Genomic DNA, 24,252 nt, shown 5'->3' with positions numbered 1-24,252 from the left:
CCCAGTTCAACTGTTGCCCTAGCTGAGATGTTGCTGTCTATTTCTTCACCTCAGAGTCTCGGGTCCTGATGGTCTGTTCTTGTGAGCACGCTGTGAGGCTAGCGGAAGGCTTGGAAGGGGACGGAGACAGAAATAGCTCAGGTTCTGTGTTGTTGACCTATGACATGAGAAGACAATGCCTTCCTCAGGCAGACCGTCCTGTGATGGTGTCGGCTGCCAGCTCCCAGAGGCTGAGTCGCCATTTCTGCCTTCTTACTGAGCGTTGTGCCCTCCTGCAGGCAAGTTAGTTTACCCCTCGGAGTCTCAGCCTTCTCATCTATGAAATGGGGCCAAGACAGAGCATAGTCAACGACTGTTGTGAGCATCAGGCAGGGCAAGCAAGGCCCGGGAAGCATTTAGAAGCTCAGATCCTACCAGCATTTAGAACCTCAGACTGGAGTTCTTTGTTGTGATGGTCCCTACTAGCCCTTTCACAAGGGGCCTTATCGACAAATAATCTGGAGAGAATCTCCTTCTCCCCTCCTCTTTGTTCCTCTCAACCCTCTTTCCATCTCTTCCTCTTCCTATCGTATGGATTAGGAAACTTGAGGTTTCAGAGGTTAGATGGTTGCTCAATATCACACAGCTAAGTAGGGGGAAATGCTTCATCTGCCATCTCCTCGGGGAAGCCGGCAGGTCATCCCAGCGTTTAGAGACAGAAATGAAAACTGTTAGTCTCCAACAATGCAGACATAATTTAGAAAAATGTCTTCACTCATGATTTCCAGGCAGGCCTGCTGGTATTGGTGTGTAGAAGTCAGGACTTTCAGGATTGGGACAGGGGTAGGGGGGCATGCTGGGGGAGAAAGTTGGCCATCACCTTTCAAACCTACTTTGTCTACAAGAGGCCAGGCCCAGAAAGGCTGGACACCACACAGTGGTTAGGGTTAGGGTTAGGGTTAGGTGGGTTAGGGTTAGGGTTAGCTGGGTTAGGGTTAGGGTTAGGGTTAGGTGGGTTAGGGTTAGGGTTAGGTGGGTTAGGGTTAGGGTTAGGTGGGTTAGGGTTAGGGTTAGGTGGGTTAGGGTTAGGGTTAGGTGGGTTAGGGTTAGGGTTAGGGGGGTTAGGGTTAGGGTTAGGTGGGTTAGAGTTAGGGTTAGGGTTAGGGTCTGACATGACACAGTGTGGGAATGAGCATCCAAGTTGTAGCCAGGCAAGGCTCAGTTTTTCCTTTCTTCCTTGTGCTCTGTGTGGAGATTTTCTTTCTCTGACACCTTTGTTGGAGGGCAGAGGTGTGACAGTGCCCAGAGACCACCCTAGGGAGACTGACTGCTCTGCGTGGTCTGCACTCAGTCTGGTTGACTGCAAGTGTGTGACACTTTTGATCCTTGCAATAGCATTTGTTGGGCAGCTATCTCCCATGCTGTTATAGTTTCTAGATCACCCACCACTGAAAATCCCATTGCTGTAGCTTTCAGGCAACATAGTAGCATCCTGGGAAAGTCCTTAATGCCCTCTGATACAGCAGCTCTGGGCTATGTGGGCCTAAGGAAGGACAGAACAGTCTGGGTCTTCAGGTATTCATTTGCAAAACGGGATGAAAGGTCTTCCCTGCCTCCTTCTCTGGGCTGGTATAGATAGGAGGGGTCTATGACTGTAAATGGGGAGGGGAATTATGCTATGGTGACCACTTAGAGTTCATTATCATAACCTTTACTGGCCTTGGGCATGCCACACACAACTAATTCCAGGGCCAGCTTATGAGGAAGTGTGGCAGGGTGGGGTAGAGGCATTGAGAACTGTATCTGAATATTTGCTGAGTAGCCTCTGTGCTTAGCCCTTGACCTGGCCCCTTTTGTTCATAGTCGCTTATCAACAAAATCATGATCCTACGAAGGAGGTGCCTCCAATGGAGCCTCCAGCAAAAGTATGCCCTTGCCCTAACCCCTAACGGGGAGCATGGTCATTTTTTGCAAAATGGTCTTTGTAGACGTCGTTGAATTAAGGATCGTTAAACTGTCAGTTTATTGTCTTTTAAAATTAAGTGTAGATGTATGTCTGTGTATGAGCATGTGAACAGGAGTGGGGGGGGAGGGTGGGCGTGGAGGTCGGAAGAGGGTGTCAGATGCCCCGGGGCAGAGGTTACAGATAGTTGAGGGCTGCCTAAGGGAGGGGTGGAACTTGGGTCCGGGGTAGTGCGTACCCTTTGGTGGCTAAGCCATCTTTCTAGCCCCCAGGTTAAGGGTTTTGAGATAAAGCTATCCTGAATTATCCAGTGGATATGAATTCCAATGGCACCTGTTCTTACAAGAAACTCCCAGAAGAGACATAAGAGGAGGTGGTTAGGTAGAGGTCAAGATGAGATGAGAGTGAACACTTGGAACCCCAGAGGCCAGAAAGGGCACGGCAAGGTCTTTTCTGTATGTGTGGTCTGACTTGTGGCCTTTTTTCCTTTTTCCCTCCCTCCCTCCCTCCCTCCCTCCCTCCCTCCCTCCCTCCCTCCCTCCCTCCCTCCTTTCTTCTCTGTGCAAGGTCTCTGTACACTAGACTAGCCTCAACTCTTTACGCAGTGAACCTTGGTTTTGCCAAATCCACTCGCTAAGTGCTGAGATCACAGCAAGCGCTACCATACTCAGCCTGGTTCCACTTAAAATTACTGTTCTGTTTTGTGCTTTCAGTGACTAAAATGAGATAATTCAGTGTTTAGTACTCCTTACAAAACAGGCTTTGAGTGAGGTGGTTTGATGACTTGCTTTTGTATAGCCTTGGCTATTGTAAGGTTCTGAGCAGGCTAAACGAGGCTCTCTCCTAGGTTAGGGTCTTTAAACAGGCACATTAAATAGAGTTTGCAGTTTCAATTTATAGTGGGTTTGTTAGCACGTGGCCTTTCATATTTCAGAATATGTGAGTGAACCTCTGTACACACTTCTGGGAGTGTGACACTGACGCTTCACTATGGAATGCCGTGCCACCAGAGCTGTGGGCAAATACACCTTTGCTTTGTTTTCCAAGGCAGGGTCTAGCTGTAACAGCTATGGCTAGCCTAGAACTCACTATGTAGACTAAGGTGACTCTGAATTTATGGCCACCCTCCTGTCTCTGCCTTCCAAGTGCTGGGATTATAGAGATGCGCCTCCTGGTCCTGGGCCAAGCTTCAGGAGTGACATCTGTTCTCATTTGCTGGGGCTGAGCTAGGAACACACAGAGAGCAGCCTCACCTCTCCCTTCCAAGTGAGCAGCTGCACTGGAGAGGTCATCCATGTCCCAAGGAACTGTGGATGGAGTTCAGGCTCATTTGACTGACTCCTTAGTGGTCACTTAACCCTCCGAGGACCAGGGAGAAATAGGAGTTTGAAGGAATGGCCCGAGGTCCCCCATGGTGGCACGGGAAGGAATCAGGCAGGAATGCAGACAGAGGTGCAGCTTTGATAGAGGGGTTTCCTTTCGGGGACGTCCCCTTTCCTGTTAACCCACAACGGTGGTGACGTGGGGCTTAAAAAGGGATTTTGTTGTCATCCACAATAGGCTCTCCTTTGACTCTCCAGCCACATTATGCCAGCATGGAAAACATGGACCGCTCTTTCTTTTTTCTACATTCCCTCTCCCTTTCCCTTTACCCCCCTCTCCAGTCCCTTCCCTGTTCCTCTTCCATTCCCTCTGCCCTCCCCCCTTGTTGACACAGGGCAGCCTGGGAGGGGCCTCCATCAGGAAGGAAACCAATAGGAAATGCCTGCAGAAAATGAGATCTTTTAGAAAGCATGTCCTGTCATCGTTCTGGATGCAAAGGTGGGGGCCTGTCATGGAAACAGGAAAGGGGAAGACAGAGGCAGCCAATGAGAGGACAAGGGGAGGCCTCCTCCCTCCTTCCCAAGCCTGCTGTGGCACCAGGCTGGCAGCGGTGGCTCTGTGGAGGCAGCGGCCTAGGAGAAGAGGTGGAGAGCTCTTGGTGGGCATGGGAATCTTCTCCATGGCCCGTAGGGCTGTCATGTAGGAGTGGGTGTGTCCTCAGAGCCCACGACACAGAGCCACGGGCCAGGGTACACACAGGAAGTGGGTGCAGAATGGTTAAGGACTCCAAACCAGGGCATCGAACCAGCATCACCCCTTGCTGACTTGAGCACACTGTTTATGTTCTTTGGGCCTCAGTTTCTTCTTCTGTCAAATGAGGGAAGCAGGTGACAAACTTGAAGTTCATAGAGGGTAGGTATGTATTCAGGGCACAGAGAGAACTAGGAAAAGCTAAGTAGGAAAAACTGTGTTCTCGTGGTTGTGCTGACAAAGTAAACAAACTCAGCTGGGAGATGCAGAGGAGGGTCCTTCTACATATGAAACAGGACACACACACACAGAGACACACACACACACACACACACATAGACACCAGATACACGCACACAGACACACAGACACCACACACAGAGACACACACACACACACACATAGACATCAGATACACGCACACAGACACACAGACACCACACACATGCCACACACAGAAACACACACAGACACACACACACAATCAATCAATCAAAAAAAAGCCAAGCCAGAACTAGCAAACCCTGCCCTCCACAAAACCACAGCAACCAAACATCGCACCACTGAGCCGCACCCCTGAAACCCAGATGCAGTGGGTTGAATGTGGGAGACTACGTTTGTGACATGCCCCAGGTGACACTGCCACTGCCGTCTGGGAGCAGTTGTGAGAGCCACTGCTGCAAGACATAAGGGACTGGGTGATTGTGCAACGAGCACAGGGGTCAAGGCAAGGTTTCAGGGGAAAACGAACTCCGTCTTGCTGCCCCTGAGGACCTTCATGCAGCCCAGCCCCGAGGAGGCCAGGCTGGGAGGTCTTTGGAAGTGCATCTGTCTGGTTTTCTCTCAAAGCAGCTGAAGGCTCATGGCTGCTAGGCCCTGGGCAAGAGGAATCCAGAAGAGAGTCTCCACACCACATCTGAAGGGAGGTCATCTTCATACTTTGCTTCCCTTCCCCCCTCTCCTCTCCCCCTCCCCTCCCCTTCCCCCTTTCTCTTTCCCTCCCTCCTTCCCCCTCCCCCTCCTTCCCCTGTCTCTCTCCCCCTCCCCCTTCCTTCCCTCCCCCTTTCCTTACTCCCTCCCTCCCTTCCCCCTCCCTCCCTCCTTCCCCTGTCTCTCCTCCTCCCCTCCCCTTCCCTCCCTCCCTCCCTATCCCTCCCCCTTATCTCTCCCCCTCCCCTTCCCTCCCTTCTTCCCCTTTCCCCCTCCCTCCTTCCCCTGTCTCTCTCCCCCTCCCCCTCCCTCCCTCCTTCCCCTGTCTCTCCTCCTCCCCTCCCCTTCCCTCCCTCCCTCCCTCTCCCTCCCCCTTATCTCTCCCCCTCCCCCTCCCTCCCTCCTTCCCCTGTCTCTCCTCCTCCTCTCCCCTTCCCTCCCTCTCCCTCCCTCCCTCTCCCTCCCCCTTATCTCTCCCCCTCCCCTTCCCTCCCTTCTTCCCCTTTCCCCCTACCTCCCTCCTTCCCCTGTCTCTCTCCCCCTCCCCCTTCCCTCCCTCCCCCTTTCCTTCCTCCCTCCCTTCTCCCTCCCTCCCTCCCTGCCTCCCCCTTTTCTCTCCCTCCCCTTCTTCCTCTCTCCCTCCCCCTCTCTTTTCCTTGAGTGTGAGTCTTGTATCCCAAGGCTGACTTTGAACTTGCTATATGGCCAAGGATGACCTTGAACTGCTAATCCTCTCTCTGACCTCCTAGGAGGAGGCAAGTGAGGGCCACAAGCCCCTGCCTTCCACACTTCCCCTCTCTGGACTTCACCCCAGCCTCAGCTCTTTTCTCTTGTCCTGGTCTCTCGCTGAGTCCACTGGCTCCGCAACACTGTACCAGCCTGACCCTGTCTGTCCCTCAGGAGTCCTGCAGGACTGTGGTGGCCAAGCCTGGAACTCAAGCACAGCTGCCCGAGAGCTCAGCTCATGCTCTAACCCTTCTTTCCCACCCGATCTCCCCGTGCTGCACAGCCCCATTTCCCCAGGCCTTCCTCTGCCCCGTGTCCCTCCTCTCTCCAGCTGCGGTAGGGAGTGACAGGGATGTGGGGGGGGCGGCAGCTGGTGCCCGTGACCACACAAGGTGACCCTGCGGCACCTCTAGTACAATGCCAGCAGTGGTGGCTGGGCAGCAGAGGCAGAGGCAGTAGCCCCAACAAGGGTTCACAAATCCCTTTTCTCTCAGATGCACCCGTCCCCTGCTGAACCACAGCTGAGAGAGTTTTTGGGCAGTTGTTGCTTCTACCCAGGCCCCAGCCTCTCGTTCCTGGGAGGTCTACCCTGGCGGTGCCCACATGTCCGTCGTGGGCAAACAAGAGAGGACTTCTGGGACATCCCGGGCATCATGTTTTTCCCACTGCTCTTAGTCACCCAGCCAAGGAGTACGCCTGCCCTGGGTTCCCCCTTTTGTAAGCTGAGAAGGTTGGTTTCCGGGGTTTCAGAGCTTGGTTGCAGCTCGACACCCAGCAATCCATGTCTTTGTTGAGCTCACCTCTCTCCTGTGTGGCCCAGGACCGTCTTGTTTCCTTCCCATAGATCTGCGGAGTAGACACAGCAGCTCGTGTTTCCCCCAGTTGGCAGCCTAGGAAACCAAAGCTTAGGGACCACAAGGTTCATGGTGATGCTGCTAGCGCTGGGCTCTGGGCTTCACGGGGACAGACAGGAAGGAGGGCTTCTTCCGTGATAGTGTCTTAGCTAGAGTTTTTATTACTGTGAAGAGACAGCGTGACCACAGCAGTTCTTAGGAAGAGAACATTTAACTGGGGTGGCTGGCTTACAGTTTCAGAGGTTCAGTCCATTATCATCACGACAGGGAGCATGGCAGCCTGCAGGCAGAGACGGGGCTGGAATAGTAGCCGAGGGTCCTACATCTTGCAGGCAACAGGAAGTTGGCTGAGACACTGTGGTATCTTGAGCATAGGAAACCTCAAAGCACTCCATTGTGGACTAAAGCTTCTGTCCCACCACCCCTCAGCCCAAATAAACACACAGAGGCTTATGTTAATTATAAACTGTTTGACCAACTGGCTATCTCTCTCTTAACTATTAACCCATTACTATTAAACTATGTATTGCCACAAGGCTGTGGCTTACCTGTAATGCTCTGATATGTTACTCCTTCAGTGGCTACATGGACTCTCCCTGGCAGTCTCTCTCTGCATTCCCCTTCCCAGCATTCTCCTAGTCTGGTGGCCCCACTTCTACTTCCTGCCTGGCTACTGGCCAATCAGAATTTATTCCTCCGCCATTAAGAGAACCGTGCACTCACAGCAAACACAAGGGCATTCCCCTGTCACTCTGTCCTTCTCCACACTACAGAGCTGACTTCTAATACGAAACCGGCCATAATAAAACACTTGACCTGACTTCCCCAAGGAATTTTGTCAGCGGTAGATAGTGGGGGTAGGAGAGGAGAAAGGCTCCCCTTACTGTCTCCTTATTCCAGCTTGGCCAATGACTCAATCTCTCCATCCACGGCTCCGTTCTAGCTCCCGTAAGTGGGAGTGGCTGATCCTCTTGCTCTCTGCTCTCAGCCAGATGGAGAGTCAGGGAGGAATAAGTTTCTCAGTGTTAGTTCTAGTTGTTCTATAAGACCTATTGTCATTCTGCTTCGTCATTCCTGGGTCTCCACCCCTAGACCTCTCAATCCCATTTCTTTTAGGTGCCGTGGGTGAGCATGGCATTGGTTTCTCCTGGTACCTAGACACCATCAGGAGTGGGGCCTCAGCACGAGAGGAAGGCTTGAGAACGACACTGTTATGGGCTTTTATTAATGGCTTAGCCGGGCTGGGCACAGGGCCAAGGTCCTTCTCTTTTTTTCTTAGATGTATTCTATTATTTAATCCTCCCAACGACTCTACGTGGAGACTGCTAATTATTATATGCATGTTGCAGCTGAGGGAAAGGAGAGCTTGAAGTAGTGACTAGCCAAGTCACCCAACTGGTAAGTGTGTGGGTGTGGGTATGGGGGGGTGCGGATCAGGATACTAGCTGTTAACAATAGTAGTACCGTGACTTGGTGGGCAGGGATAGGCCTTGGGCACAGACGTCCACTGTAGACACTGTGCTCTAATGATGTTCTCTGGTAGAAAAAGACCCAAGGTTACAAGGTCATGGCACCATCTTCTCTGTGAGATTGCCCCTTGGCTTCAGGGCCACGCTTGCCTCCTCCGGGGACTCCTGTCTCTTGTTTGAGTGTCTGGCTTGCTGTGTTTCCGTACCAGCCCCCGTGGATGGGGCTTCCTTCCTCTCCTTTTGCCCATATTTTTACTGGCTCCGAAATTCTCGCACAGCCTCTCTGTCACCTCTCCACACCTAGTCACCCACACCCACCCGTGTTTACAATACGTTCCCAAGCACCTGTGAACTTCATTAGAGCCCTTCCCCTGCCCGTGAGCCAGGCTGAGCTTCAGGCCAGACAGAGAACGGCGCCCACCCAAGAGTGCTTTCTGGACACTCCCACCAGCCAGGCCAGATCTCCTCGTCTGAGGATCCCAAATTAAGCCATAACCCAGGTGTCACTGAAGGAAGAACATTCCCCCCACGGGGTCCGAGAGCCCTGTTCTGGTGGTGTCTGTGATTTTTGTTGACGTTGTCTGGGCACTGACACGACACCGTTAAATCTCGAGTCAAGAAAAGCCTGGGCGTCTTGTCTCCGCCAGTGAAGGCAAAGGAACTGAGGTTAGGCCGGCACAGAAATGACTCTGCACTTCTTAGGTGGAACAGTCTCTTTCTCTCTCTCTCTAAAGTTGCCTTGGGGACCCAACGACCAAGCTGTGTGGGCTTTGTCATCCATTTACATCTTCCTGGAGTGCTCTCTACTAGACATTGATCTGCTGTCTGATGTAATGAGGACAGCTGTCATTGTGTGTAGATGAATATTCCAAGGCTCAGAGAGTTTAAGTTAACACACTTACTGTCACCCAAAGCTCTCAGTTATGCTTGCAGCCAGCTCTTCTCCCCTCCCCCACCTCTCTCTGTTCTTCCCTCCCTTCCCTCCCCCTCCCATCCTCTCCCCTCCCATTCCCTTCCCTCCTCTTGTCTCCCATCCCCTAGCCTCTCCTCTCTACTCTGCTCCTCCCTCCCCTTCCCTTCCCTTCCCTTCCCTGCCCTTCCCTCCCCTGGCCTCCCCTGGCCTCCCTCCCCTTCCCTTCTCTCCCCTTCCCTTCCCTCCCCTTGCCTCTCCCCCTTTCCCCTCCTCTCCTCTCCCCTCCTATCCTCCTCACTCTTTTCCTTTCTTGTGTCTTGTGTAGCCCAGGCTGGCCTGAAACTCTTTGTGGCTTTGAGCACACGATCCTCCTCTCTCTCTGTGGATCCCCTTGGGTTCTCTAGGCAAGGCAGTGGCCACTTGTAACTCTGTATCCTGTTCTTCCTGATGCAAAGGGGACAGAGCTCTCTACACTCTCTTGAGGCATTCACGAAGGTTGGGGCGCAGCAGGCCTGCACTGGAGGCTTGGCTAGCTCTGGAGGGCAGGACAAGGCCTGCCATTATCATTCACGGGCACATTTTCCTTAGACTCTGGGGACAGATGAGCATCAAAGCACCTTTTCTTCCCATGTCATTCTTTTGTCTCGTCTTGGGTTTTGTAGACAGGACCTTGTTACGCATCCCAGCCCATTGGTCTCCTTCTTCAGCCTCCCCAGTGCTGGGAACTACAAGCTTGTGCCACCACGCCTGGCTATCATTCTTTTGTTGAGAATTTAAGATGGCTGATTTGGACTCAGGGCTTCCCTTGGATAAAGTGCCATATGGTGAGCTTCCTGCTGGGTCCACTGGTCTCTGGACAGCTTGCAACTCCTTCCCAGAGATAGGTCCTTTCTCACAGTGGTGGTCAGATGTGAATGGAGGGACGAACGCTTCGGAGCAGTCCATTTGCTTTCTGACACCAGGCTCTTCCTCGCAATAGAAAAGTCAGCATCTGCGTTGGTCCTGCGTGCAGTGCCCGGGCTGGATCTGAGTGCTTGGACCTTTGAGCTACACACCACGGGTCTCTCTCAGCATGGGCACCAGGCGTGGCTGATGGGCAAGGTGGAGCATCTTCTAAAGGCCGCGGACAGTGTCATCTGCATCGGGGGAGGGTGGGTGAACGAAGCAGGCATCATCCCTCTTCGTAGGATTCTAATGAGCTTCAGCTGTCGGGGGGGGGGGGTTCACTTGCCATGCGAGAGTGAAGATGATCAAAGGGGCCCATGGGAACTGTCCCAGGTTTATAGTCTTCCCTTTTCAGAGGCTTGAAAATAAACGCAGGGAGAGCAGGGAGAATTCAGCGACTGGGAGGTGAGGAGGGCTAATCAGTCTTAAAGAGGGAAGTCAGAGTGTGGAAATATTTCGAACAGATGCATAAATACGAGTTTAGTCATTTTTCCACGATGAGTTACAGCAGGCTGCAGGTGAGGGAAAGAGTCACAGAGAAACACGAAACGCGTGAGAAGATGGATTGTGATTGGTGCTTCTCCGCTCACTGTAGCTCGGTTGGCAGAGTAGCAGGTCAGCATGGACCATGCCCTATGTTTGATCCCCAGGGACTGGGCATGGTGATGCACAGTCCTCACCCCAGCACTTGGAAGATGGAGGCAAGAGCATCAGTTCAGGGTCATCATTGGCTATGTGTTGAATTTGAGGCCAGCCAGGTACACATGAGCCAGTGTCTCAACTCAGAATCAAAATAGGAAAAGAAAGTTTTGACACTGTTTAGCTACAACACTTTAGGAGTGGCCTTGATGGAGGAGCAGTATGGGAATCATCTCTGTGGGAACAGCCGCTTTCCTGAGTGTGGGATGCCCCCAGCTTCTGGAGGAGACAGGGCCAGAAGCTGTCAAGAGGAGGACAAGACCCCCTGCTTCCATGTGCAGAGTTATCCTGTTCACGGACCGGCTATGAGCTCCTTTTGTTTGAACCCCTTGGTCTCCCAAACCCCACGGTCCTGCACCTTGTTTGGGGCAGGAAGCTGGATCTGTAGGGAAGTCATTGCCTTTTGTGTGCAAACCACAGCACCCCATTTCCATGTTCTTCCCCCTTCAAGTCTGTCGGAAGAACTGCTGCTCTGCTGAGCACCCTCACACGACAAGGTCTATCTAGCCCTTCCCAGCACCGCCTTCTCCAGGCTCAGCGCTTCTTCTAACAAAGCATGGGTTCCAAGAGCAGCTTCACATTCCCCAGGAAGACAGAGCTGCCCACTTAGGGAATGAGCCTCCTAGAGTCAGGGACCTAAATCTTGCTTTACTTTCCCATTTTGAGGGAAAGTCTGAATCAGGAATTCCTGGCTCACTCTTCCCTCTGCACCTCCTCCTCCTCCTCCTCCTCCTCCTCCTCCTCCTCCTCCTCCTCCCTCCCTCCCTCCCTCCCTCCCTCCTCCTCCTCACACACACACACACACACACACACACACACACACACACACCAGAAGTATGATACAAATATATGTGTGTGGTATTTGTACATATGTGTTCCTGTGGATGGGCATGTGTAGGGGCCAGAGGATGATAGTGAATTACCTTCCTTCATCACTTTCCATCTTACTTTCAACGGTCTCTTCCTGAACCTGGAGCTCATGGATCTGGCTGCCCAATAAGCTGAGGGGTCCACCTGCACTCCCTCCCCAGCCCTGAAGTTACAAACATAGGCTGCCCTATCCAGCTTTCACCATGTTGCTACTGGGGATCTGAACTCAGGTCCTCATGATTGTGAGGCAAGCACTTTACCCTCTAAGCCGCACCCCTAAACCCTCCTTTTCTCAATCAACATGAATGCATTTCCTGTATCAACGAGATCATCACACTTAATGGCAATTTAGAAGTTTGTCATATAATTGTTTTTGTAATTTATGCAACTGACTATTGGTAGGAATTTAGCTCTGGAGTATTTTTTATGTTATAAGCAAACACATTCACTGATACCTTTGTCATATATATATATATATATATATTTTTTTTTTTAGGATAAATAACTATAAGTACACTCCTGAAACAGAACATTGCAAAATCAGAAAACTGATATTGTTAAACTGCTGTCAAGAAATACTAAATCAATTTAGACTTTACAGTGATCTTGTTCATATTTGCATTTTTAAGAGTGTTTTTGTACATTTGAGTGTTCCTCATATGCTTAGCACCACAGCTCTTGTCAGTTCTTAAATCACTATGAATGCTTGTCCTGCCCATTTGGTGTCACCATAACAGAACGCGGCAGCCTGGCTCATTTACAAAGAGCAGAGCACTGCTTTCCATAGTTGTGGAGGCTGGGAAGTCTCAGAGCAAGGTCCTGGCAGACTGTGTCTGGTGAGGACCTGATGTCTACTTCTAGGATGGCACCCTTGAATATTGTGATCTCTATAGGGAAGGAACCCCTTTTCTGTGTGGCCAAGAGCAGAAGAGGGTGACTCTGCCTCCACTGGTCCTCTTTATAGCAGCCTTTTATTTTATTCCTTTTGTTTTAGAAACAACCTCTTTTCATCTTACACACCAATCCCAGTTCCCACTCCCTCCCCTCCTCCTGCTACCCCCTCTCCCCGGCCCCATCAACTCCTCACAGAGGGTAAGGCTTCCCGTGGGGAGTCCAGGAACTCTGGTACCTTACTTTGATGCAGGACCAAGGCCCTCTCCCCTGTATCTAGGCTGAGCAAGGTATTCCTCCAAAGAGAATGGGCTCCAAAAAGCCAGTTCAAGCACTAGGGATAAATCCCAGTCCCACTGCCTGTGGCCCCACAGACTGCCCAAGCCAAACAACTGTCACCCACATTCAGGGGGCCTAGTTTGGCCCTATGCAGGTTCCCCTACTGTCAGCCCAGAGTCAGTGAGCCCCCACTAGCTCAGGTCAGCTGTGGGTATCCCCCAAAATGGTCCTGCCCCTTTTGCTCATATTACCGCTCCTCCCTCTTTTTAGCTGGACTCTGGGAGCTCAACGCAGTGCTCAGCTGTGGATCTCTGCATCTGCTTCCATCCGTTGCCAGATGAAGACTCCATGATGATAATTCAGGTAGTCATCAATCTGATTACAGGGGAAGCCAGTTCAGGCACCCTCTCCACTGATGCTTAGGGTCTTAGCTGGAGTCATCCTTGTGGATTCCTGGGAATCTCCCTAGTGCCAGGTTTCTCGATAGCCCCATGATGACTCCCTCAATCAAGACATCCCTTTCCTTGCTCTCCTTCTCGGTCCTTTCCCCATCTCGACCATTTCATCCCTCCACTTTCTCTTTACCCCTCCCGTCCTCCCCTCCTCCTCCTCTTCCACCTTCCCATGCTCCCCATTTTCTCAGAAGATCATGTCTATTTCCCCTTCCCAGGGTGTGGGGATCCATGTATGTCTCTCTTAGGGTTTTCCTTGTTACCCAGCTTCTCTGGGGTCATGGACTACAGGCTGGTTATCCTTTCCTTTTTGTCTAATATCTACTTTTGAGTGAGTCCATACTGTGTTTGTCTTTTTGGGTCTGGGTTGCCTCACTCAGGATTTTTTTTTTTAGTTCCATCCATTTGCCTGCAAATTCCAAGATGTCACTGTTTTTTTGTTTTTGTTTTTGTTTTTTTGTTTTTTTTACTACTGAGTAGTACTCCATTGCGCACATTTTCTTTATCCATTCTTCGGTTGAAGGGCATCTAGGTTGCTTCCAGGTTAGGTTGCTTCTGGCTGTTAGTAATAGTGCTTATAGCAATACTTTACCCACACTCTGAGGATGGGGTTCCATCAGGCTCTACCTCACAATGCCCTTGCATTGGGGATTAAGAGTCGGGATGAGTTTCAGAGACAACAAAAACATTCACAGTATTCTTTGCTTACTTTTCCACTGAACCCATATTGACATGTGTTCCTTAAAGGTCTGATACCATCTTCTCTCTTATACACATCACACACCCCTTCTTCCCTGTGGATCGACTAAATTGCTTTGTGGCTGTTTTGGTTAACCATTTTGATTACTAAGATCTCAAGCTTTAAAGAGGAAGATGAATGTATTGTTTCATTTGTGTATTTATGTTTCTGAGTGTGTTCACATGTACCATGTGGGCACAGGGGCCCTTGAAGGCCAGAAGAAGGTGTCAGATCTCCTAGAGCTGGAATTATAATGGATTGTGGGCTGCTTGATGTGGGCGCTGGGGACCGAACTTGGGTCCACTGCAAGAGCAGCCAGTGCTCTTAGCTACTGGATCATCTCTGCAGCCCTAGGGGTTTCAACTTCTATGTAGCAATTCCACTTATTACTTTATCTTCCAGTTATTATAATGACTGTTGTATCAAAGAGGATTAACATGCACTCTGTTTATGAAGAGTCCAATGTGGTTTCAATATGGTATTTTCAGCTAAATATAACAAACAAACAATTTTTTTCTAATTAGGACTACCACATATGAAATGTTTCCCCATAGTCAGGGTCTTCCTCACAAGAGGTACATGGCTGCCTGGTGGTGATGGTGCACAGATGATCCCTGGCCTTCCTAGTTATTTACCACCCCCCCAAGATTATTTTAGTTATGGTTTGAAAATGGAGTCTTGTGTAGCCCAGAATGGGTTCAAAGTTTCTATGTGGATGAGGGTGACCTTGAACTCCCAACCTTTTTTTTTCTGTACCTACCTCCTGAGTATTAGGATTACATGTATAGGACACCATGTTTGACTCGGCCATCAATAACTTAATTGCATTTATTTTTCCCAGAGAACCCCCCACTCCTACACCAAACTTCAGCACCATCTAAGCTTTGGCCTTTCCGAGAGCAAAGTAGACGGAAGCTGCTGTGGCATGAGTGACATCACTCGATGAAAATAGTTCTGAACCACTAACCATAAGAGTGCACACCAAGAGAACATGCTTGGTCATGTGCTTGTCGTTTATGGGTTTTATTATCAACACCCTACGTCAGGTTTCAGGCACAGACGTTTCTACTAGAACTGGAGTTAGGAATATGGGCAGACTTAAGCAGAGCTGACTGCCTGGCAAAAGCCCTGTGTTACCAACCAAGTCTTTTTATCCTTTCTGAGACACAGTTGCATTGTATAGCTTTACATGATCACAAGCCTGCAGCTGCAGTCTTCCAAAGGCTGGGGCTGCACATGTGTCCCGCCATAGCAACCTTGCTGGCCAGATTTTCACAGCAGCAGCAGCAGCAGCAGAGCAGTGTTGGGTAGTCATTGAAAAAATCTGGTATGATGCCACGATTAGACCGTTGGTGAGGACGAATTGCCGAGAAAGGAGGGAACTGCAAATGAGCCTCACATTTCTGTGACTGAGAATTGTGCCCAGATTAAGGTCAGTTTGACTCTTCATTGTATGACCATGTTTATTGCTACTTGATAGGATTAGGAAAAGTAGTTAAGGTCAAATTTTGACTGAAAGACTCCTTCCTTCCTTTCCTTCCTTCTTTCTTTCCTTCCTAGGTATATTCTGTACATTTTCCATGTATGAAGAAATTCATAGAACACAGATGACAGCCCTGTGGGGATATGGACTTTAAATTAGTGATGAAGTCATGTTTGTGAAAGAACTACGGGATACACTGGATTATTTATTTATAGTCAGTAAAGGCTTTCTGGAAAGACGAAAATTAAAGCAAACATTTTAAAAGCTGGTGGCTGCATGAATGTTTCAGGGGATGGGAAAGCATGTACTAATGACCAGAGCCAGGGAGAAACTTAGATACACATGGTTGTTTCTGATACATGGGGTATAGTGTTAAGAACCAAAATTGAAATGAAGGGATCGGGAGTTGGCTCCTAACTTCGCCGTTTCTGGCAATATGACTTTAGCTAATGGCATAGTCTGTCTAAATTTTGTCTCTCTAAGAGTGATATTAAGACCAGCATCACTGGGCTGGTGTGAGAATTGGACGAGCTAATGGATATATTGGTCAGCATGAATGAGGTCTTAATATCTAATGCTTCTTACAGAAAAGGCGGATGAGCAAATCTTCCCGTGTTGTATCTGGTCACACACCAACTGTTGGATTGTCTTATTAGTTACTCTTCAGGCACAGATCCGGGCATGGTGAGACTGAAGAGAGAGTGTGAAGCAGCTGTCTAAACTCAGCATCCAGTCCCTGGAAGACAAGGCTAGCCTCAACCTATGCCTGTTTCCACCTCCATGCAGTTCATGGGCTCCTTTGGGGCAAGTAAGGTTGCATCCATGCTGCAGGCTGGCTCTTATTTCTCACAAGAGCCCCAAATGTTTGGTCTAGTGTAAGTGCCCGGCAAATGCTAGCTAAATTCAGAACCACGGACATCTGAGATCACAGGGCCAGAACCGAAGGGTGGTAAACATGACACACGTCTAGCTGTGCGGAGTTACTCACTTTTTACGGCTGACCACTATCGGTGCTTTCATACGCATAATAGGTATTTCATCGACTCACATGACTGTATTTACGAAGATGCTTTTGCTACCTTGTCCCAGTGCAGCACATAAGGTCACCTAAACGTTACTCTTTCGTTCTGTTTTTCTGTAAGGTCTTATGACCGTCTCCCTTTATATGACCTTTATATGTGATAACTGCTTTGAAGAGAAACTTTGCACTGAAAGACGCCGCTCCCTCCTGAAGAGTTTAGTGCTGTTCTTTCAGTCACATCACAGTCAGGGCTTTGAGAATTTCCTCAAGCTCAGGACTCGTAGTGAGCAATGAACCTGCCTCTTCTTCCATGGGTGTGTGTGGTGATAACTGTTACCTACCGACTGAAGCCCCCTCAAGGGAGACGCTCTTCCCTCTGGAGGCATAGGGTTTAAGCACAACGGGAAGAGGCAAGAATAAGGACACTTCTCATAGGAAAAAAAAAACAACTCTAACAGTGGTGGAATATTTTCAGCTATTGCATTGTTACACGTGGACTAGAAGACTCTTGTAGCCCTCATAGTCAAAAACAAACAAAGAAAAACAAACCAACAACTCAAACAGTGGTGGATTATTTTCAGTTGTTGCATTGTTATGCACTGACTAGAAGACTCTTGCAGCCGACCTGGTCTGGGACCTTGAGGCTGCTCAGCTGCGTAGATGTCAGGTGGCAGCAAGAAGCCACTTCTCATCAGTAGACACTGCTAAGTGATTTGGTGGCCAGTAAAGTACTGTAGGCTTGGGGACCAGGACTTGGGTGAAAGGGAGGCTCGGGTGTGGCCACTGGGTGGGTGGTTATGCTCATGCTCGCACTCAGTACTTGGCTGTGAGCTGAGGTACATGCAGTTAAGCACTAAAGGACGTCCTGGTTAGCCTTAAGGACAAATGTTTCTACCTTTGCGTAACCTACACTGAAGAACTTGCCTCCTTGAGAAGTTGAAAAAAGGCCACAGAATTACCTCCTCTGCCTCTTGAGAGACAAGTAACAGACTTCAAATCTTTCATGACCTGGAATGTCACTTAAACCTGACACCACACAAGGGTCTTGGTCTCTGTCTCCAAGTGGGTAGAGAAAACGTTGCAGCCTGCCCCTGGTGTCCAGGTCGATGCATTCATTCATCATCGCTCTGTTCTGAGAGGCTCACCGAGCTGACATGGCGGCTGCCACTTCTGAAAGCAACACGCAGTGTCTTAATCACTGTTTCCGTCATCTGCTGAGGCTCAGAGTAGGCTCCAAGCCTCCCTACTTTTTCTCTCTCCTCGCATTTTAGTCTATTTTTGGAAGTGAGATCAATGGGCCGTGCCTTGCTTTCTCTCAGGAACCCCCGAGCTGCATTTCTAACCACACCTAGCAGCGGGGCACGTGACTGGACCTTCATGGAATATCTGATGGTCTTGCTGGGCTTGGTTTCCTGATCAGCTAATGATAGTCATGCGGCGTGCGCTGCCAGCCTTGGACATTATTAAAGTCCGGTGGGTGGTGGAAATAATGTGCTAAGTCATATTAATAAACAACAATGAGAGTGTGGTCTGTAGCCTCTAACGGGTCACCAGCTACATGATAGGCCATGATAGGTCAAATGTCAAAATGTGATTATGTGGCTACCTAGAGGAACACCACTTGGGCAAGTGGCGAGTTTGCCAGAGGTTCCTGGACATTTTAAAAGCCCTTCCCCACTCTTTCCCAGGTCCCTCCACCTGTCAAGAAGCCTAGGCCTACAGTGCCGTGGACACAGACACTCTGGCTCACTCCTCATTCCCTCCCTTGGACATGCTCTCCAGTCCAGTCTGGTGCATACAGGTGAGCAGAACGGAAGTGGAGCATGTTTGGGGACCGGAGAGTTCCAGAAGGGATGCTGGGTCCTACTAGGCTGACAATGCTCCTTTTGTAGCATCACCTGAAAGCAGGCTGTCAGCAGGGTGCTGCAACCCTGGCTTTGGAAGCTTTAAATTATTTATGTTTCTAAGTACAGAGAAAGAGAGAGACCTTCCAGAAACTGTTCACACGTGCCTTCCTGTATCCTTGGGGGAGCACTGTCTGGGCAGGTCGTTTATCTGTTACTCCAGAAGTCACTCGTCCAGTGGAATACGCAGAAGTAGTGCACAGTTTGTGACAAGTGTTGTGCCCACTAAGCTTGTTAATACCCCCGTGAAGGCTTGGATAGGACCTCTGTCTGGCAGAGACCTGGTTAAGCCGGTTGGGTCCCAACATGAGGGAAGAGACTTTGAACAGAGGTGACAAACAATTGAGCTTAGGCCTTATAGGATGCTTAGAATTTTCTTTTTTTTTCATAAGGGATGTGCCATGTTCAGGGTACAGAAGATAGTTTTATAGAATTAAAGAATGTGACGGACAAGGGCAGGGCTAGACACGGATTGAGCCCTAACACAAAATACTTCGTGGCCAGGTTGAGGCTTCCAGACGTCTTTTGTTGTTTTGAGACAGTGTTTTACTTTTGCCATCCAACCTTGTCCGGAACTCACCGTGTCTCAGGCTGGCCTTGAACTTGGGCCAGTCTAACTGCCTCAGGCGCTTCTGTGGGGGGGGGGGTTATAGCTGAGAGCCACCAAGCCCGTCTCTGCGCACCGCCTCTTAAGGCCACGGAGAGCACAGGGGTGTCTGAGTCAGAACAGATGGTCAGATACTCAGGTGAGAGAGTAATGTCGGAAGTCAGGAGCACGTTGGGTTAGAGGGCGGGAAGACAGGCCCAGGGGCCCACCAGCGGGCTGCAGGCGTGAGAGGAAGAGTCCCTGAGTGATGTGGTTAACAGGCACTCACAGTCAGGGGGTCCCCAAAGCTCTGAAGGTGTAGGGACTGGAGTGGGCACCTCTTCTCTTCCCCGGGGGTGGGGGTGGGGGGTGGGCAGGCTTCTTTTCTACCATTCCCCTGAATAGCCCTTTCTCCTCTTTTCCGGCTCCTTGCACTGATCTCCTCCAGTCTGAAGAGACAAGACGGGCCGTGGAGACAACAGGGCTGTCCTGGATGGGAGGACAGGCACATACATCAACAGCATCCTAGGCCGCCTGCTTTCAGGCAGACCATTCCAGAAAAAACATGAAGAAATCACACATTAGCTGGGGCTTTCGGGACTCATGTCATGGGGCTCAGTGAGCTCCTTGGATGCCTTCAGAGTGTCCCCTGAAAGGTCTTCTTCGGACTGTTTGACAGTATCCCCCCCCCACACTGGTGTGTATGATTCCCCATCGGAGACCCGTGGTGGCTATAGAAATGACCTCAGTCCCAAGAATTTGTTCTTTTTGTATTTTCAAACAATGTCCCCATCTTGCCAGAGGAAAAGGGAAAGAGACTCTCTAAACGAGCAGGCCGCCCTTTGTTCTGGGTCGGCAGATCTGGCTAGAGCACATGTCCGGCCTTCCCACCCTCCTGCATCATTGTGTGCCCCCCCCCACGCTGATTAATAGGTCAGTGCTAACTTTAAAACGGACATTTCCGGACCAGCCCGTCTCCCAGCATCCCCCTGTCCCTCCAGGCCTGGTGGCTCCTTAAAAACCCTCTGTATTTTAAACCGTGATTTCATCCCATCCGGCAGCCTCTCACAGGCGGCCCCGTGGACACTCTGAAGCCAGCCGTCGGCCAAGAGTTGAATGGGCAGAGGATGAGGTGAGAATTAGGTTTCTTTCTGTACCATCTTGGGTGACTGAATAATATCTCATTTAAAAAAAATCAAAACCCAAACCAAACCAACCAAACCAACCCCCCAAAAAACCCCAAACAAACAAACAAACAAAAGCAAGAAGAGAGAAGGTTCCGTTGGTAGTCTGATGCTGACTCACTAAGGTAACACACAAGGCAAGTTTCTCTTTCCTAGCCGCTTCATTTGATAGTGACTGTGTGCTTGTGGATAAACAGGGGGCAGAGCTGTCTAATTTCAAGCCGGTTCTCACTTTGTGGGTTTCCCCCTCACCCTGAGTTAACCAAGGCATCCCTTCTTCTGATTGTAGCGGGCAGCTTGTTAAAACTCCAGGTAAAGGTGCTTGCCCCCGAGCCTGGAGGGACCCACACTGCTGAAGACGAGAACAGACAGACCCTCCTGCAGGTTATGCACTGGCTTTCTGTTTAAAACCGTGTTGATAAAGTATGTGTGTAAAAAGAATCCCCGGGAGGCCCGGGCTGCAGATGAAGCACGTGGGAGACTCTGGACTCAGCCCCCCCCCCCCCCACTAAACGAGCAATGCGGTTTCCCTCCTGAAACTGAAAACTCGTTGACCTCAGAGACAGCTACCCTATACTGCAAGTCCTCTCTCTGCTTCTCCACCTTTTGGCTGAGGACACCCCCCCCACACACACTGAGCTGCAGCCTAGCAACAGCGGAGGACCTTCAAGGGCGAGCTCAGATATGGGGACAAATGGGTGCCAGCCCCATTTACAGGGAGGACGCGTGAGTCACAGGAGGTGAGGAGCCTGTTGGTAAGAAGGTGGCCCACACTGTGCAGTTGGCAGAATGGAAACTGAGGCGTGCATTTGGAGGCCAGCACAGCATTCTATTGAACATCTTGTTTCTCCGATGGTTCCTCTGGGGTTCAGGAAAAGTCACTTTTCAGTAGGCTTAGCAAGAGGGCTCACCCTCCTGTCTGCTGCAAGAAGGCACAAGGAGGCTGGGAAGGTCCCTGAGATGAGTTGTGATGGCCTCAAGGGGCCTCTTTACATTGATGGATACACCCTTTGAGCCCAGCTGGGCAGGGATGACGCGTCCTCAGACAGCTGTGTACCCCTGAATCTCAGAGTCTTTCACAGTGGGGGTGGGCATCACGATGCTCGGACTACACAGAGCTTTGGTAGCAGATTCCTCTGCTTCTTTCCCATCAGCAGCTGATCATGGGGAGGAGCTACCGGAAGGAGACATACTCTGGGATGATGCAAAAGACCGAAACCATGAGTGACATTGAACAAATCCAATATGGAACTCCGCAGCCTTGGCTTGAAGATGACTTAACTCCTTCAACATTTTAGTCATTGGACTCTTCTGGAAACTACCCCCCCCCCCGCCACACACACAAGTCTTTCTTTCAGAATGGTGGCAAGAAGGACGAAGCATTGGTCAGGGTTCCCTAGAGTAACAGATTTTGCAAAATGAATCCCTAGTATAAAGGGGATTGATTGGAATGATTTATAGGCTGTGGTCCAGGAATTCAATAATGGCTGTTCACAAACAGAAAGTCCAGGAATCCAGTAGTTACCTAGTGTAAAAGACCGGATGTCTCAGCTGATCTTCAGTACACACTGGAATCCCAAACAAGTAGGCTCGAAGGCCCATGAAGGAATGGATTTGCTATTGAGGTGAGGGCACGCACTCAAGAAGAAAAAGCTCCCTTCTTCCAGTCCTTACACAGCCTTCGAGCAGAAGGTGAGGCCCAGAGTAAAGGCGTGTCTCTTACTACATTAGCATCCCGATTAGAAGTGGACCCTCCCACTTCAAACTAAGTCCAAAAGGAAAATCCCTCACTTGGGTGCCCTCCACTTTTATATCTTAGGTAATTCCAGATGCAGTCAAGTTGGCAACCAAGAATAGCCGTCAGGGGGCATGAACAATGGCATCAACGACGACACTTCTTGCCAGGCCCTTGTCCCCCTGGAGGGTCCTCCAGTGGTGTTGAGGCATGACCTACCAGGGACAGTCATGAAAACTGTACAGACGCCACATGCAAAGAAGGAATAATGCCAAGAACACCGTCCTTCTGATCGCAAAGGTGCTCATTGTTGACACGGGTATATTAAGAGGGTGTGTGAGAGCCAGCTGTGGTGGGGTGATCCTGTAATCTCAAGGGGACGCAGTCAGGAGTTTAAGGAGTCTGAGCTGCCTAGCGAGATGCTATCTCAAAGAACAAAAGTAGCAACCAAGTGTTGGTGCACACACACTTATCTGTGTGGCCCTCTGATACTCTGTACCCTACCTTAGTGGATGTCAAGGAACATACTCCCATATCAACACCTACGGCGTCCTTCTGCGTGGTGTGAAGGTGTTCTATTATTGCACCACAACATTTTAAACCCAACTTCTGTTTCCTGCTACTTGTGATTTTGGTTGGTCTCAGGTTTATTATTTATTTCCGGTGCGGACACTTTACAAACATGGGAGATGCTGCCACCCGATGAAGATGTTTTTCAGTTCAAAGCCTATATCTGTTCCGTCCTAACCCGGTTGATGTGCCAGTCACCGCACTTTCTTTGGTCACACTTTCCTACAGCGAAAAATATGAGTTAATGACACCCATCAAGGGGCGCCGGGAAAACACAGAATCTGGTCCAGCATAAATCCACTGCAGAGGAGGCTGCAATCGGCACAGCAGGGAAGGCCCTGTTAGCCTCAGAAAGAGTGATCAGAGATGGGACTGGGAGCCCGGGATGTCCCTTCAGGGTTCAGTTGGGGACAGTAGGCAAAAAGGTGGATTTCTGCTTTGACCCTGTAACTGGGAGTCCGTCATCCTCAGGAGAGTGGGGCAGTCCTGGCTAGTAGTTGGGACAGAGGTGCCATTGGCAGATTTCCTGGCAGGTGTGCAGCTAGAGACACACGTTTTAGCTAGGTAAAAGCTCAAGGTTGTGAAAATGCTTCTGCTGGCCTTTCCATGGGAAAGTGAGGGGCTTAGATTGGAAACTCTCAGGCAGGTACAAGTCTTTGCTCTGTTGAAGGGACCAGCCGCCCCCTCCCCCACGCATGCGCTCTAGCAGCCATGACAGGCTGTGGAAAAGACTCATAGGCCTCTGACTCAGCACATGTCTGACCTTGCTGGGCCTGCCCTGGTCAGTAGGAGGTCAGATAAGCTCCTCACAGCACAGAACCAATCAGAAGTTAGCTGGCGGGACTCTGGGTGTGTTTTATGGCTCTGCGAGTGCTTTATGGTAAAAGTGGCACAGCAGTGACTTGTAGAACATAGCAACCGCCCTGGTTGGGCCAATGGGCCGTAACAAACAGTTGACCAATCAACACAAGGCAGGTCACCCAAGCCTGGAAGCACACCAATCCTGAGACTTGCATACCCCTAGACACTTGCCTTGCCCTCCTGGCAGCCCCTGGGGTCTTTCTCCAGCCATCCACCGTGATGAATGGATGAAGGGCCCCAACTAATTGGGTTAGCTCATTAAACAACCAAGACTCTTTGTCTTTGCATCGGAAATGGTCTCTTGGTGATTTTGGGGGGGTTCAGAATTTGGGCACAACACTGTCACAGCTCTGATCCTTAGTGCCCTCTCATATGAATGAAATTGGCAGAGGACACAGCTCAGACAGTGGCCACAAAGACAGAGAGAATGCAATGCGTGCAAAGGGGACAGCTGTCTGCGTAAAATCCTCTCAGTAGATGGTAGATCTCCTCCGCCCGCTGTGTGTCGCCAACCTCTTCACAGACACCCCTTCTTCTGCTTCTGATGACTCCGGGGGGAGCTTTGGCAATGGCCCCCTTTAGAAAATACAATGACTTTACTAATCCCTTGAGGATTTCACGCATGAACACAGTGCATTTTGATCATGTTCACCCCTTACTCCTCTCCCTGACTCACAAGTTCCGCCTGGGCCCTGACCCTTATCAGCGGTGAACCGGTGTGGGAGAGCTTCAGGTTGACCCCCGCCCCCCCTCCCCATAAGGTTCTTCTGATCCCGTTGTGGTGTAGACTACACAGGGCCTCTGGGAGGTGAGAGGCTCCGTGGTGAGCCGCAGGTGGTGACTCCAGGCCAGCATCTCAGCATCTGAAGAGAGAGTAGCTGAACAGCCCCAGGGTTCCCCACCGCCCTTGCCTGGGGGGGGGGGGAAGAGACAAAGTAAAGGCACTTTTGAAGGACTTTTTTTCTTCCAGGACATGCAGGTGACTTCCACTCTCCTGCGGGACTGCTAGAAGAGTCTGTAAATCCAGAGAAAAGAAGAGCACAAACACCGAGAGAGAGGGCTTGGGAAACGATGGTAACCTTTGACAGTAGGATGCCGTCTAGACGTGTGGCACCTAATTTTTAAA

Source organism: Mesocricetus auratus, unplaced genomic scaffold (assembly GCF_017639785.1).
Source record: "Mesocricetus auratus isolate SY011 unplaced genomic scaffold, BCM_Maur_2.0 Super-Scaffold_6730, whole genome shotgun sequence".
NCBI lineage: Eukaryota > Metazoa > Chordata > Mammalia > Rodentia > Cricetidae > Mesocricetus > Mesocricetus auratus.
This window is presented reverse-complemented; position numbering follows the sequence as displayed.